Source organism: Vulpes vulpes, chromosome 3 (assembly GCF_048418805.1).
Source record: "Vulpes vulpes isolate BD-2025 chromosome 3, VulVul3, whole genome shotgun sequence".
Taxonomy (NCBI): Eukaryota; Metazoa; Chordata; class Mammalia; order Carnivora; family Canidae; genus Vulpes; species Vulpes vulpes.
Genome location: NC_132782.1, coordinates 29,122,524 through 29,135,968, shown reverse-complemented (window position 1 = coordinate 29,135,968; position 13,445 = coordinate 29,122,524). Strand labels below are relative to the sequence as shown.

The 13,445-nt window shown below is 35.9% G+C and overlaps 1 long non-coding RNA gene across 1 annotated transcript in view; it reads left to right on the top strand.

The window, feature by feature from the left end:
• LOC112934874 (uncharacterized) overlaps window positions 1-9,762 on the top strand; it is a 376,518-nt gene extending 366,756 nt beyond the window's left edge. Inside the window, exon 5 of the long non-coding RNA XR_012000350.1 lies at window positions 9,725-9,762. This is a non-coding gene — a long non-coding RNA (uncharacterized lncRNA). The remainder of the gene's footprint in view (window positions 1-9,724) is intronic.
• Window positions 9,763-13,445: the final 3,683 nt, after the last annotated feature.

Genomic DNA, 13,445 nt, shown 5'->3' with positions numbered 1-13,445 from the left:
AAAGATCGTTTTTCAACCATATCAACTAATATCTTACAGGAAACATGCATTGAAAAATCAAATGTTTACCTACAGTCACATAACTCACATAATTTACTCAAATCGTCAAGTACCTGAGATGCATCAGATTCCACGTTAGTGACCTTTGTTCCTCTAGTGTAAATCACACGACATCCTCTGCTTATTCTAATTATTAAAAACCTGTGTGTCTTTCATGTCCCAGAACAGACCTCATCTGTACTGTGAAACCTTTCTGGACTCGGTCATCTCTGCTTGAGCCAAGAACCTGTATTCTTTAAAGTCAGAAATACTAACATCACACGCTTCTTTGTTGTGTTGTACATTTTCTCATACTATTATTTTATGTTTTGAAATTCGTTGGTTTGCCTTACATAATTCATCTTTATACATCTTGCAGAAAGAGATCATCCATCCCTTCAATACAGAGACAAAATGTGGAATCTGAATAAGAAAATGTTCCTGCTTTCAAAGGCTTTTAAGTCCCAGATGGGCAGCAGGTGACCACTCAACTTTTTCCTCTGCTATATGGCTCATCTGGCATATATCCATCAATACACACACACACACACACACACACACACACACACACACTTACAAACTGTTACACTAACTTTAAGAAAATACTTCTCCATAATTTACTTATGTTTTCCTCTTTCATTTGCTCAACTATCTTTAACTACCTTCCTATCTTCTGTTCTCTTTTCAAAACTCTAAAACTCTAATTAATCTTCCTCCTTACTCTCTGCTGATGATCTTGGTTTCTATTTCATTGATTAAAACAAAGAAACATGACTCTCAGGTTTTCGTCTCCTTAACTACCTGCATCTGTTCCCGTATATTTTGCCTTCCCTCTTGTTTCTATGGCTAACCTGCTCCAGGTCCTGTCTGAGGCCAAACACTGCGCCTGTGCCCTGAATCTAAGGTTCTTATACATCCTTAATTTTCCCAGGATAGTCTTGGTTTACAGATATATTCCTTGTATAGTTACCACTGGTATGATTATATATATATATAAAGTTCAATAAGAGAAAATGTCATTGTCAGTATTTCTTTTAGACTCTTATTATTTGGGTTTTTTCACGGTTATAACTGAAAATAATGTCATTAGATAGAGGAGGAAAGTATTAAGAAGTGATCTATTCTTGGTGCCGAGTACATTAGGTATGCTACTGTCTCCCTGCAGACAAAGCCAGGATCAGTTTCCTCTCACCCATGTATCCATAAAGTTGACAAAGCTGATCACATCCTCCTCCTTGAACCTTATTTCCCTTGGAACATCATTCCCTTAGTGTTTGTCCCCTTCATCAACCGCCACTTTTTAGTCTCTTTTCCTGGTACCCCTTCATCTACTTGACCTCCAAGTAGGAATGCTCACCCCAGATTGTATCTTATCCATACCAATGCTTATTTCCAAAGTTGTCTTGTCCAGAATCAAATCTCAAAAATGTTAAAATTATGATTCTTTGAATTACTTATTAAAATAGACAAATTTCTAGCCAGACCGATCAGGGTATAAAAGAGAGTAGAAACAAATTACACGGTAGAAAATATAAGAACCAGTAGAGAGGGATCTCACTACAAATGCTGTAGAAATTAAAGGATAATAATAAAATATCATGAAAAAGTCATGCCCATAAATCTTATAAATTAAATGAACAAATTACTTAAAACATAGGGATTATCAAGGGTCTGGGGAAGCATGCAGTATTTAGTACCTGCTCCAAGCAGCTCTCTCTTGCATTTCTGCCCTGCCAAACAGAGCTCTCCATTCTTTCTTACGAGCCCCCCAGGGTCTCTCAAGGAAAGAGTTTGCAAGTGACTGCAAACTTCTCCTGTGTCTGGAATGCAAGTCCTCCTAAACTGATACACTAAGTCACACGTAGCATTTAGAAATTTGTTAAAATCATAACTGATTTCTTTTTTTTTTTTTTTAAAGATTTTTTTTTTTTTAATTTTTATTTATTTATGATAGTCACAGAGAGATAGAGAGAGAGGCAGAGACACAGGCAGAGGGAGAAGCAGGCTCCATGCACCCGGAGCCCGACGTGGGATTCGATCCCGGGTCTCCAGGATCGCGCCCTGGGCCAAAGGCAGGCGCCAAACCGCTGCGCCACCCAGGGATCCCCATAACTGATTTCTTACCTATTTTTGTGGCAGTTGGCTCTGACCTACTCTAATAAAGTTGAAACAGTTCCTGTGACCTGTTCCTTCTCGGAGCGGTTTGTCACTTTTTTTGAAACGTGGGTTTTTTGGGAGCTTTACAACATCAGTCCTCTATGGTCTTAGGGCTCAGTACGACACTCATACTTCTTACATGGTCTGGTTCTTTCTCAGTGTCAGGAAGGCAATGATGTTCCCTTACAGCTCTCAACTAGAGCACAGACGGAACTTCCAGACCCTTGTTAAATTACATAAAATTTTAGAATGCCTGAACTGCTTGACATTTACAATTGCTCTGGCTTTAAAATTTAGCTTTTGCTGTTGTTGCATTCTTTTTATGTGCAGCTTTATTGAGGTTTAAATGATTTGCCAGAAAAAAACCTGCACATATTTAATGTATACGATGTGATAATTGTGTGCATATTTGAACACCCATGACATCGTCGCTGGAATCACGGTAACAAATATGTTCATCACCTCCCCAAAGATTCTTGTGTCCCTTTGCTCTGCGGATGTGTATGCAGGTGTATGTGTGTGGTAAGAACAATTGACATGAGATCTCTCCTCCCAACACTTAAATGCACCTACTGTATTTTCAACTAAAGCACCATATTGTATGGCAGGTCACCAAAACTTACTCATCTTATATGACTCTAACGTCACATCCATTGAACAACTTCCCGTTCTCTCCTATCCTAAGCCCCTGACAACCACCATTCTACCTTCTGCCTCATCTGTTTGACTTCTGTGACTGACTTATTTCACTCAGCCTGTCTTCCAGGTCTATTCGTGTTGTTACAAATGGCAAGATTTCCTTCTTCTGGAAGCTGAATAATATTCCATTACATGTATATACCATATTTTCTTTATCCATTTGTCTGTCAATGGACATTTGAGTTGTTTTCATATCTTGACTGTTGTGACTAATGCTGTAATGATCATGGGAGTGTAGATATCTTTACGAGATCCTGATTTTAATTCCTTTGGATATGTATCCAGGAGTAGGATTGCTGAATCCCACGGTAGTTTTATTTTTAATTTTTTGAAGAATCTCCATACTATTTTCCATAGTGGCTACACCTGTCTGCCCACCCACTGACAGTGTACAAGGTTTTCTTTTTCTCCACATCCTCACCAACACTTGTGTTTTTTTTTTCCTGAATAATATGGCCATCCTAATGCGTGTGAAATTTTAGTTTCAGTTTGGATTTCCTGATTCATGATGCTGAGCACCTTTCATATACCTTTTGGCTAATTGTATGTCTTCTTAGAGAAATATCTATTCAAGTCATTTGCTCGTTTTTAAAATCAAGTCCTTGTTGCTCTTGAGTTGTAGAGGTTCCTTATTTATTTTGAATGTTAATTTTCTATCAGATGTTTGCAAACATTTTCTCTCATTTGGTAGGTTCCCTTTTCATTCTTTTGTGGTTTCCTTTGCTGGGTAGAAGCTTTTCAGTCTGATATAGTACCACTTGTCTATTTTTGTTTTTATTGCTTGTGCTTTTGATGTCATGTGCCATAAAATCATTGCCAAGACTGGTGTCATAAAGCTTCCCCCTTTGGTTCCTTCTAGGAATTTTACAGTGTCAGATCTTATGTTTAAGTCTTTAATCAATTTTGAGTTAATGTTTGTGGGTGGTATAAGCTAGGAGTCCAATTTCATACTTTTGTATGTTGATAACCAGTTTTCCCAACATAATTTGTTGAAGAAACTACCCTTTCCCCATTGGGTATTTTTGGCACTCTTGTTGAAGTGCAGGTGCCCATATAATGTGTAGATTTATTTCTGGTTCTCTGTTCTGTTCCATTGGTTTATATGTCTATCTTTATGTCAGTACCATATATATATTTTTTAAATTACTGTAGCTTTGTAATATAAATTTGAAATCACAAAGTGGGATGCCTTTAGCCCTATTCTTCCTCTCAAGATTGCTTGGCTGTTCAGTCTTTTGTGGTTCCAAATTCATTTTAGGATTTTTTTTCTATTTCTTAAGAAATGTCATTGGGATTTTGATCAAAATAATACTGAGTCTGTAGGCTAGTTTGATCAGTATTGCCAACAATATTCTAATAGGTTTCCAATCCATGAATATTGGCAATCTTCCATTTATTTGTATCTCCTTTAATTTTTTCCATTGATGTTTGTACTTTTCAGAGTATAAGTCTTTTACCTTCCTGGTAATTCTATTCAGAAGTATTTTATTCTTTTGGATGCTATTGTAAATGAAATTTTTTTCTTAGTTTTTGTTATTATTAGTGTAAACAATTTACAAGTAATAACAACAGCAATATAAATCTGGTGGTGTCTGCACATTTTACTGTCTTGCATAAAACTTTCAAAATATAAACTCCTCAATGCATGTGTTGTCCATACTCTGGTTATCACTCTGTTATTTCTCTTAGGAACTCAGTACGTGTTATTTTCGCTACCTAAAATCCCTTCCTCCACAAAAGTCAAATGTTTTTTATTCTTTATATCTTGGCTTATGTCTAATTACTTCAGGGTGTTTCTCTTGGACATCTCATCGAAATGATGATCTCACACACATTTCTGCTGTTACTCTCAAAATGCTTCCTACTGTTTCATCAGAGCAGCTATACAGTTTTCCTTCTCCCTGAAGAACAGTATACCCTTTAAATAATTTAGCAGATTATACTTAGATATAGGTGGTTACCCTTTTTTTGTGTGTACTTTCTAGCTGTTGTTTTCTATATGTATGCACAATGAAAAAGGCCATTACTGTATTTAAATGTGCTTTTATTAAATATGTGGGTTTTTAAAGTTGATTTTCTGGTATAGGTATTCTCATAAGACTTGGCTTATGCTCTCATGCTACCGCATCTTTTCACATCATGTCTCCATCTTTATACACGAAAGGTTCTTGATGTTTAAAAATTTGGACCCCTCCTCCCCCAGTTCAGAGAAAGCATTCGACATAACTTAGGGTCTAGAAAAATGGAGAAAATAAGACACAGATTAAATTCAGGCTGTTGTTTCCATGGGTGAAGTCTAAAAGAGAATAAAAGGGATGCTAAGGAAACCCAGAGAATTAGAGCAATATAAAAGGCTCCCATCACCCTTTCTGTGGAGACCTAAAGGGAAGAGATGGCATTACCTGAACTTGGTGGAGAGGACATCCTGCCACTGGTGTTCACCCTCTGATGAGGGCCTGTGGTTTGATGGTGTTCAGAAAACAGAGGTGAATGCAACTTGGTGTTTCTGAAACTCTAACTCCTGATGCATATTCCTGGGCTGTTATTCATTCTCTAGAGGGAGTGACACTTGACTACTGAATGTGTCAAAAGAAGCTGGATTGAGAACTTAGCCTACCTGACCAGAGGGAGGTCAACCGGACCTAGGAGTTGGAAGCGGTTCTACTTCCAGTCCTCTAGGCTTCCACCAGGGACTACCACTAGGAGGGTTAACTTAGCTGGGAAGGGAGTTGACTAATGACAGTGTCCAGATTTCTAAGCCTAGCACCACTGAGCAGCATATAGAGGGGTAGGCATGGAACTAAGAGACGAAAAGTAAGCAAGTGCTCCCTAACACAATGTTGTAATGGTTTCAGGTTACTGAAGACCTGACCATACTAAAGACCTGAGTGCCTAAAAGTGTTATGCATATTCATTTTCAGATTGATAGTAAGTGGCTTGATTCACATAGGTACTGGCACAACAGAGTTGTCACAAGTCAGGATCTCAGTAAGCAGATGCTGAGAAAGAATTGGGCCGTAAGTCATTTATTAAAGATTAACAATTGTAATGAGAAGGGAGAGAAAGAAGGATTAAAGAGAACAGTGGTTCTCAAACTACAGCATCCATCAGAATCACGCAGACATTGCTGATGGTCACTCCCAGAATGTCTGATCAGTAGTTCTGTGATTGGCCAGGAATTTGAATTTTTCAAAAGGTCACAGTTGCTGCTGCTGACATGCGCTTTGGGTAGAAGACCCATATACTATACTGCAGGCTCAAGAAAATCCTCAGTCACCCTGGCAGGGAGCTCTTAGGAGACTGTGGCCCAGCAGATGATACCTTGTTGGGCCCAAAGGATAAGACCTTTGCTCTCTCATCCTTCTCAGTCATGGGATGCAGGTTGTCCTGGGAAGGCTGGAAATTGGGGGAAGCCAGCTCTCTGAGGCTGAGGCAGAGGTTAGGATGTAGAGGCTGGCGCTACCTTCCTTTCCACTGTTGGGCCATGCCTTCCTGATGGGAGATCTGGTGGTGCGTCTCCACATCTAACAAAAATGTTGAAATAAAGTTTCTTTACTACGGACTACTATAAGTTTTTAAAAATTTCAATTAAATTAATGTAGCATCCAGTATTCAAAAAAAAAAATACAAAATACAGAACTAGAGTTCCTTACACAGCTATAAAACATAACGGAAAGAAAAATATGCTTATAAAAATAAATGTGATTTCTCTGTGTCCTCATATTGTTCTGAAATAATTGTGCAATAAATCTATAAAACAAAGCTATTTTACAAAAATAATACAGGATGCAATTAAGGATGTTAGAGCTCTTCTGAAGGATATAGATGTAAAGTCCAGGTATAATGGGTAAAATTTATGATTCAATTATGCAAAATATTTACTTTCTTGGTTGCAAATATAAACTATGTTCAAACCATGGTTGATCTCATTATGAATTCTCACTGAAACCAAAAATAAACTCATTGATGAAGTATAACATATTCAACATTAATATTAAAATACCCTTAGATACAGTGTATCTTTAGATCAATTTCTGAAACCTACATATATTTTAAAGGATTAAAACTTTGTTTATATATATCCGGAATGCAAAAATATTTTTTATTCAAAGGGTAATTAGTAGTTTTGCATTTTGAGAAACAAACTATTTACTACATAAAATCATCTCTTCTGTTTTAACACCCAATCTTCTTAACAGAATAAGTTAGTTTTTTAACTTTCTTGTTTTGTTTTGTTTTGTTTTGCTGCATTTTGCAAATCCCATTACTGCTGAGTATATAACTCAGGTGCTATTTCATAATAGCCCTGCTCAGCTAGTCATTTCCAACTCCACGGCTTAGTAATACGTTTGTTCAAAAGTTGTAGCAAGAATTCTGATGGCTGGATCAAAAGCTACAAAGCCTAAAATAAGCATAAAATGGCTGAAATAAGTGATGACATCTAAGGAAGTCTACTATAAAAGTATTCTATTCTTTATGACCCTCACATTGAAGATTAAAAATGACTCCTCAGAGATCTGGAACAAATCTTCAAGAAATGGTGTATCTTAAAGAAAAAGAAACAAATATAGTGCCAATGCCACAAGAATTCTTCGAGTGAATATATTGCAACACTGAACTGAAGCAATTCGACTATTAGAAGTATTTTGATATTATCATATCACAGGTGTATGTAGAGTTTCAGAATATATTAATATATAAGATTATTTTAGGCTTAGTACCATTCCAATAATACTTATTTTATCTTAATTCCAATTATATTTATGTGTGTAAGTCTGTGTGTGCTTCTGGATATATGGGTCTTCACATGGGCATGTATAGATGGTTTGAGTGTGACAGAAGAGTGGATGGATGTGAGAATGAGAGAATGTAGGAGGTGTCTATGAGTGGATCAGTGTTTAAGTAGTTGATATATTTATTTTTACAGGTATCCTCTATGCTCCTAATTATCCATATTTATGCACATGTGTGCATGCAAGGGTTCGTGTGCATATTTTTAATCAAAATCTAAAACATTAATACTTCGGTTTAAATTGCATTCATCAGGTGTAGTGACAAATTTTAAAACCCTCATGCTTGTTTATATGTTTGTTTGAAGCACTGAAGTGGATTTTTAAAAACCGAATCTGATTTATTAGACATCAGTGAGTTTTTCAAACATTAGGAAGGTGGCTATGTTTGGAAGTTGGTATTTCAAATGGTTGAGAAAAACAGACTTAGTTTTCAGATGTAGTTTGGGATGTCTTGGAGAATCGATAAGATCAAGTCTGTAAAATTTGTTAGAGGTTGAGGGAAATTTACAGGCTAAAATGAAAATTAATTAAGCAGTAAACATGAGAAAGGGAAAGACAGAGGGGAAGGGAGATGGAGGCACTGACCAAGATAATGATCTTTTCTTTGCCCGCCTATAGTCTATACTACTAAGAACAGCCAGTGTAATCTTTGGAAGATACATTCAAGTCATTGCGTGGCTCAAAATACCCCACAGTTTCCATTTTACCAAAATGGCCTTGTTTTTCTTAGGCCATATTAAGAATGCAGTGAGATGCACTTGATGCTCCAGAGCTCCTTCTATCACATACACTCCTCTGCCTCTCTGTGGGACTTTTCCCTCTCTTTTCAGGTCTCTTCTCAGTTTCCTTTGTTTCCTGGCTGATTCTTCATGGGACCTTTCTCCCTGCCTAACACTCTCTAGCTGGTACTTTGCTCTCATCTTATTTATACCATTTTTATTGCTCCAGAATGCAACTACAAAGCCGGGCACTGTGTCTGTTTGGTTTACTACTAATATTTAAAACAATGACTGGAAAGTATTAGGCTATTTATTTCTTACGCGAATAATATATTTACAGCTAACTTTGAAGAGATAGTAACCTATGTGCCAAGTGTTAGGAAGTGGTTTAAGTAGATGATACTGCATCCTGGCAGGAATCCTATGTTATCCAGAGAAATGGCCAGTTTATAAATCCGTAGGATTTGACCTTAGGCAGCCTGATTTCAGAGACTACACTATTAATCATCATATCAAACTACCAAACCATGAGAAATGTCTTTTAGTATTTAAAATTAAAAATTGCTTTCTCTGCTTTAAGGTTTTGGTGTTCATTCTTTTAAATAAAGAGGGCAAATGCAATTGACGTTTATTTTTACCCCAGTTGAGGGACAGCGTTAAGGTTTAGTCTGTTCTCCAGTCACTAATTTTATCAATGCCTTGGAAGATGCATATTCTAACCTGCTGTTTTCTTCCAGAAAAAAAACTGTGGCAAATTAAAAAATTATAATTTGCCTTTAGGATCTCTAATCTGCTGACCTTGTATAATGCCTTATTTGTGATTTGCATTGCATTCTTGTCCTCTGGGGAACTCCAGGCTTTTATTATTTTTTTTTTCTCCTAAGTGTTTTATATTTAGTACGTTCATGCTGATTGCACTTAATTTTGTGGTTTATGAACACTTTTCCTACTTTACAATGTAATTTTAATTCTAATTATATATGACATGTTAGTGTTACTTTCAATTCCACATATAAACTCTAGTTTCCAGGAAAAAAAATGCAAAAGAATATATATTACTTGGGCTTTATTCAGAAACTGACAGTATAATTTGGTCATAAAATTCTGTGCTAATGTTTGACTGCTTTCTCCCTGAGAGACTGAATATACAAATGGACGAGAGCCAGACCATATACAAAAGTAGAATTCTGATTCTCAAGTTGCCACGGTCAGTCCCGGGAGGTGAACAATAGCCTCAGTAGCCATTGGTCCAAAAGAGTCAGAACTTGATCAATAATTGACAGCTTCCCTAATTTTTGCCTCCTGTTTCCAACTTAGGACCAACCAGAGAAAGCCAGAGATGGTCCCATAACCAATCACATTGGATGGCCTGCTTTTAGTGAGCCCACTTACAGCCTCTCCATGGCAACAGCCTCCAATCAGAGGATACTTGAAGCCTTCCCTTTTTGCCATATAAAGCTTTCCCGTTCATCTGCCTGCCTTTGAATATCTGCCAAACAGAAGTGTTGATGGCTGCCTCCCTTGTCATAGCAAGCTCTGAATAAATAGCCTTTGCTCATTCTCATTTGGGTCGTCTTCACTTGTTTCCACAGTTCCTTTATTAGTAAGTTGACAATTTCAACTTATTTTCATTGCTTCTAGATTACACATTTCTAATATTAAAAATGTAGACTTGCATTTATTTATATGTTGTATTCATAAGCACCCGGCTTTGAACGTTGAGGTGGTTAAGGATACCTGCACCTGGGGTAGCTGTGGTTATATGCGTGTCAGCATTCCTAGCCTAGGCACATTTTGGGTGTGTCGGCTGAAACCTTCTCACTAAGAGAGTTTCCACCACTCTGTTTCAGTACTTTGTCATTCCTCACCCATCCCTGACCTGTTCCTCTTGGCCACCTGGGTGTATGAATCTGGAGGGTTCTTGTCATCATGCTGCATGTCATCTGATGGACCCTCTCTCCATACCATCCTGTGCAACATGGCCCACCTGCACTCTTATTTTTCTTTGCCTCTTGCCTGTACTATCCCAGTACTAGGAGCTGAATTGTGTCCTTACACAATATATATGTTGAAGTCCTGACCCCTAGTACCTCAGAATGTAAGTTACAGACTTTAAAGAGGTTATTAAGGTTAAGTGAAGTCATTGGAATGGGCCCAGATCCAACATGACTGGTGTTTTTATAAGAAGAGTATTTTAGGATAGAACCATGCAGAGGGAAGACCATGTGACGACATAGGAGGACATAGGAGGCTACCTACAAGCCTCAGAAGAAACAATCCTGCCAACCCCTTGATCTCAGACGTCTGGCCTCCAAAACTAAGTTTAAACTGCCTAGTATGTGGTACTTCGTTAGGGCAGCCCTAAAAAATTAATACACAGTGAATAAAGGCTTGATTGAATAAAGTGAATAAAGGCTTTAAGTGAATAAAGGCTTGATTGTTACTTTTGGGTGGGCTCCTTGTCCTAACTTACCACTTTGATATCTGGCAGCTCAATAACTTTTCTTTTAATTGTATAAATGAAGTCTTCTAATTGTCTAAATGATGTATAAAATGATGCCTTCTTGTATCAATGAAGAACATCTTAAATTGAAGTCCCAATTTATCATTTTCTTATTTAGCTTACTAAGAAGTCTTTGCAAGGTCATGAATAAACTGTATTTTCTTTAAGAAATTGTATAGATTTTGGTTGAAGAAATTTAGATATGCTTCTCATTTTGATTTAATTTTATGTGGGGCATGAGGAAAAGGAGAATGCTCACCCTTTATGATTACATTTACAGATTAAATTTAATTGTTTTGACATCTTTGTCAAAATAAAATGACCCAATATGTTTGGGCCTATTTCTGCATGTTTTTTTTGTTGTTGTTACAACAATCTATATGTCTGTCTTTGCACTAATATCAGTTTTGATTTTTGTAGCTTTATTCTTGAAATAAGGTGGAGTAAATATTTTTATTTTTATTTGAAATCATTTTTAGAAAAAAATGAATCTTGCGAATTGCAACCACGTGGATGGAACTAGAGGATGTTATGCTAAGGGAAATAAAGTCAATCAGAGAAAGACAATTATCATGTGATTTCACTCATATAGAGAATTTAAGAAAACAGAAGAGCACTGAAGAAAGGAAGGAAGAAAAAAATAAGATGAAATCAGAGAGAAGACAAACCATAAGGGACTCTTAATGATAGGAAACAAACTGAGGGTCATTGTGGGGCGATGGGGTAACTGGGTGATGGGCATTAAGGGGGCACGTGATGTAATGAGCACTGGGTGTTCTATACAACTGATGAGTCATTGATCTCTACCTCTGAAACTAATACACTATATGTTAATTAACTGAAATTAAATTTTAAAAAGAATTTTTAGAATCAACTTGTCAATTTGTATAATTAGTTACATTTAATGCAAAATTCAAATGGAAGAGGTTGCTATCCTAAAATTATTGAGTGTTTTAGTCATTGAATATTATTATCTTCCCATTAAGTTAGGTTTTTAAAATTTTTTCTATCATTAGTGATTTATAGTTTACATTGTAGAGATATGGTACATGTTTTTTGGGTTTTTTTCCTATGTACTTTATTTCTTGTATATAGGAAATGGAAATATTTTATAATTGTTGCCACTAGTAAATAAAAACACAACTGATTTTGGTATTGTAAACTTTTTTCCTTGAACTTTGCCACGTCATTCATAAATTTTAGTAATTTTTTTGTAGATTCCATGAAATTTTCTGTTAAAACAATTATACTATCAATGAAAAGCTTTCTTCTTACTTTCTACCTTGTGTGTCTTTTATTTATTTTTTTTCCTTATTGCAAAGCCTAAGACCTTAAGAACAATGTTTAATAGGAATGTTGAAAGTGGAAATCATTATTTTCCTGATTACACAGGAAAGTGATTCAAGTTTCCTTTATTAAAGAAAATCTAGGCTGTAAATATTGTTACATTCATTCTACCAGGTTGAGGAAGATCCCTATTATTTTTAACAGATTTATTAAGGTATAATTGATATGCAGAAACCACACATATTTAATACGAATTTGTTTCATGAGTTTAAACTTATGCAAACACCAGTGATAACATTACTGCAATCAAGGTAATACACATTCAACAACTCCCAGAGTTTTCTTATGTTTGCTTGTATCTATTTATCATCGATCTGTCTTTCTATCTATCTATCATCATTTTTGTGGTAAGAACACTTAATATGAGATCTACCCTCTTAAACTTTGAAGTGCACAATAATCTTAACAATTAGGTACTATGTTGTATAGCAGAAATTCTAGAAATTAATCATCTAGCATAATTGAAACTTGATACCCATCAAATAACAATTCCCCATTTTCTCCATCCCCAGTCTCTGGCAAATACTATTATATTCCACTGCTTTTATGAATTTGACTATTTTAGGTACCTTGTATGAGTGGAATCATACCATATTTGTCCTTCTATGACTGGTTTATTTCACTTAGTATAATGTTCTTTAGGTTCATCTATATTGTAAATGAGAAGATTTCCTTCCTTTTTAAGGCTAAATGATATTTCATTATATGTATATGCCACATTTTCTTTAATCATTTATCTGTATATATGGACACAGATTGTTTTTGTATCTTGACTATTGTGAATGATGCTGTAATGAACATAGGATCGCAGATATCTCTTCAAGATCCTGATTTCAACTCTTTTGGATACATAGTGAGAAGTGGATTGCTGGATTACATGATAGTTTTATTTTTTTAGGCATCCTTATACTGTTTTCCATAACTGTTACACTATTTAACACCAACAGTGTATGAGTTCCAATTTTCTACTTCCTACCAACACTGATTTATTTTTTAAATGGCCATTCTAGCAGGTGTGAAGTGATATCTCATTGTAGTTTTGAGCATTTCATTTACTTGTTGGCCATTTGTGTGCCTTTTTGGGAGAGATGTTGTTCAAGTCCTTTTGAGTTTTTTGTTTGTTTTAGTTTTTTGCTTTTGAGTTATAGTAGTTCCTTATATATTTTATAATTAACTATAATTATAATT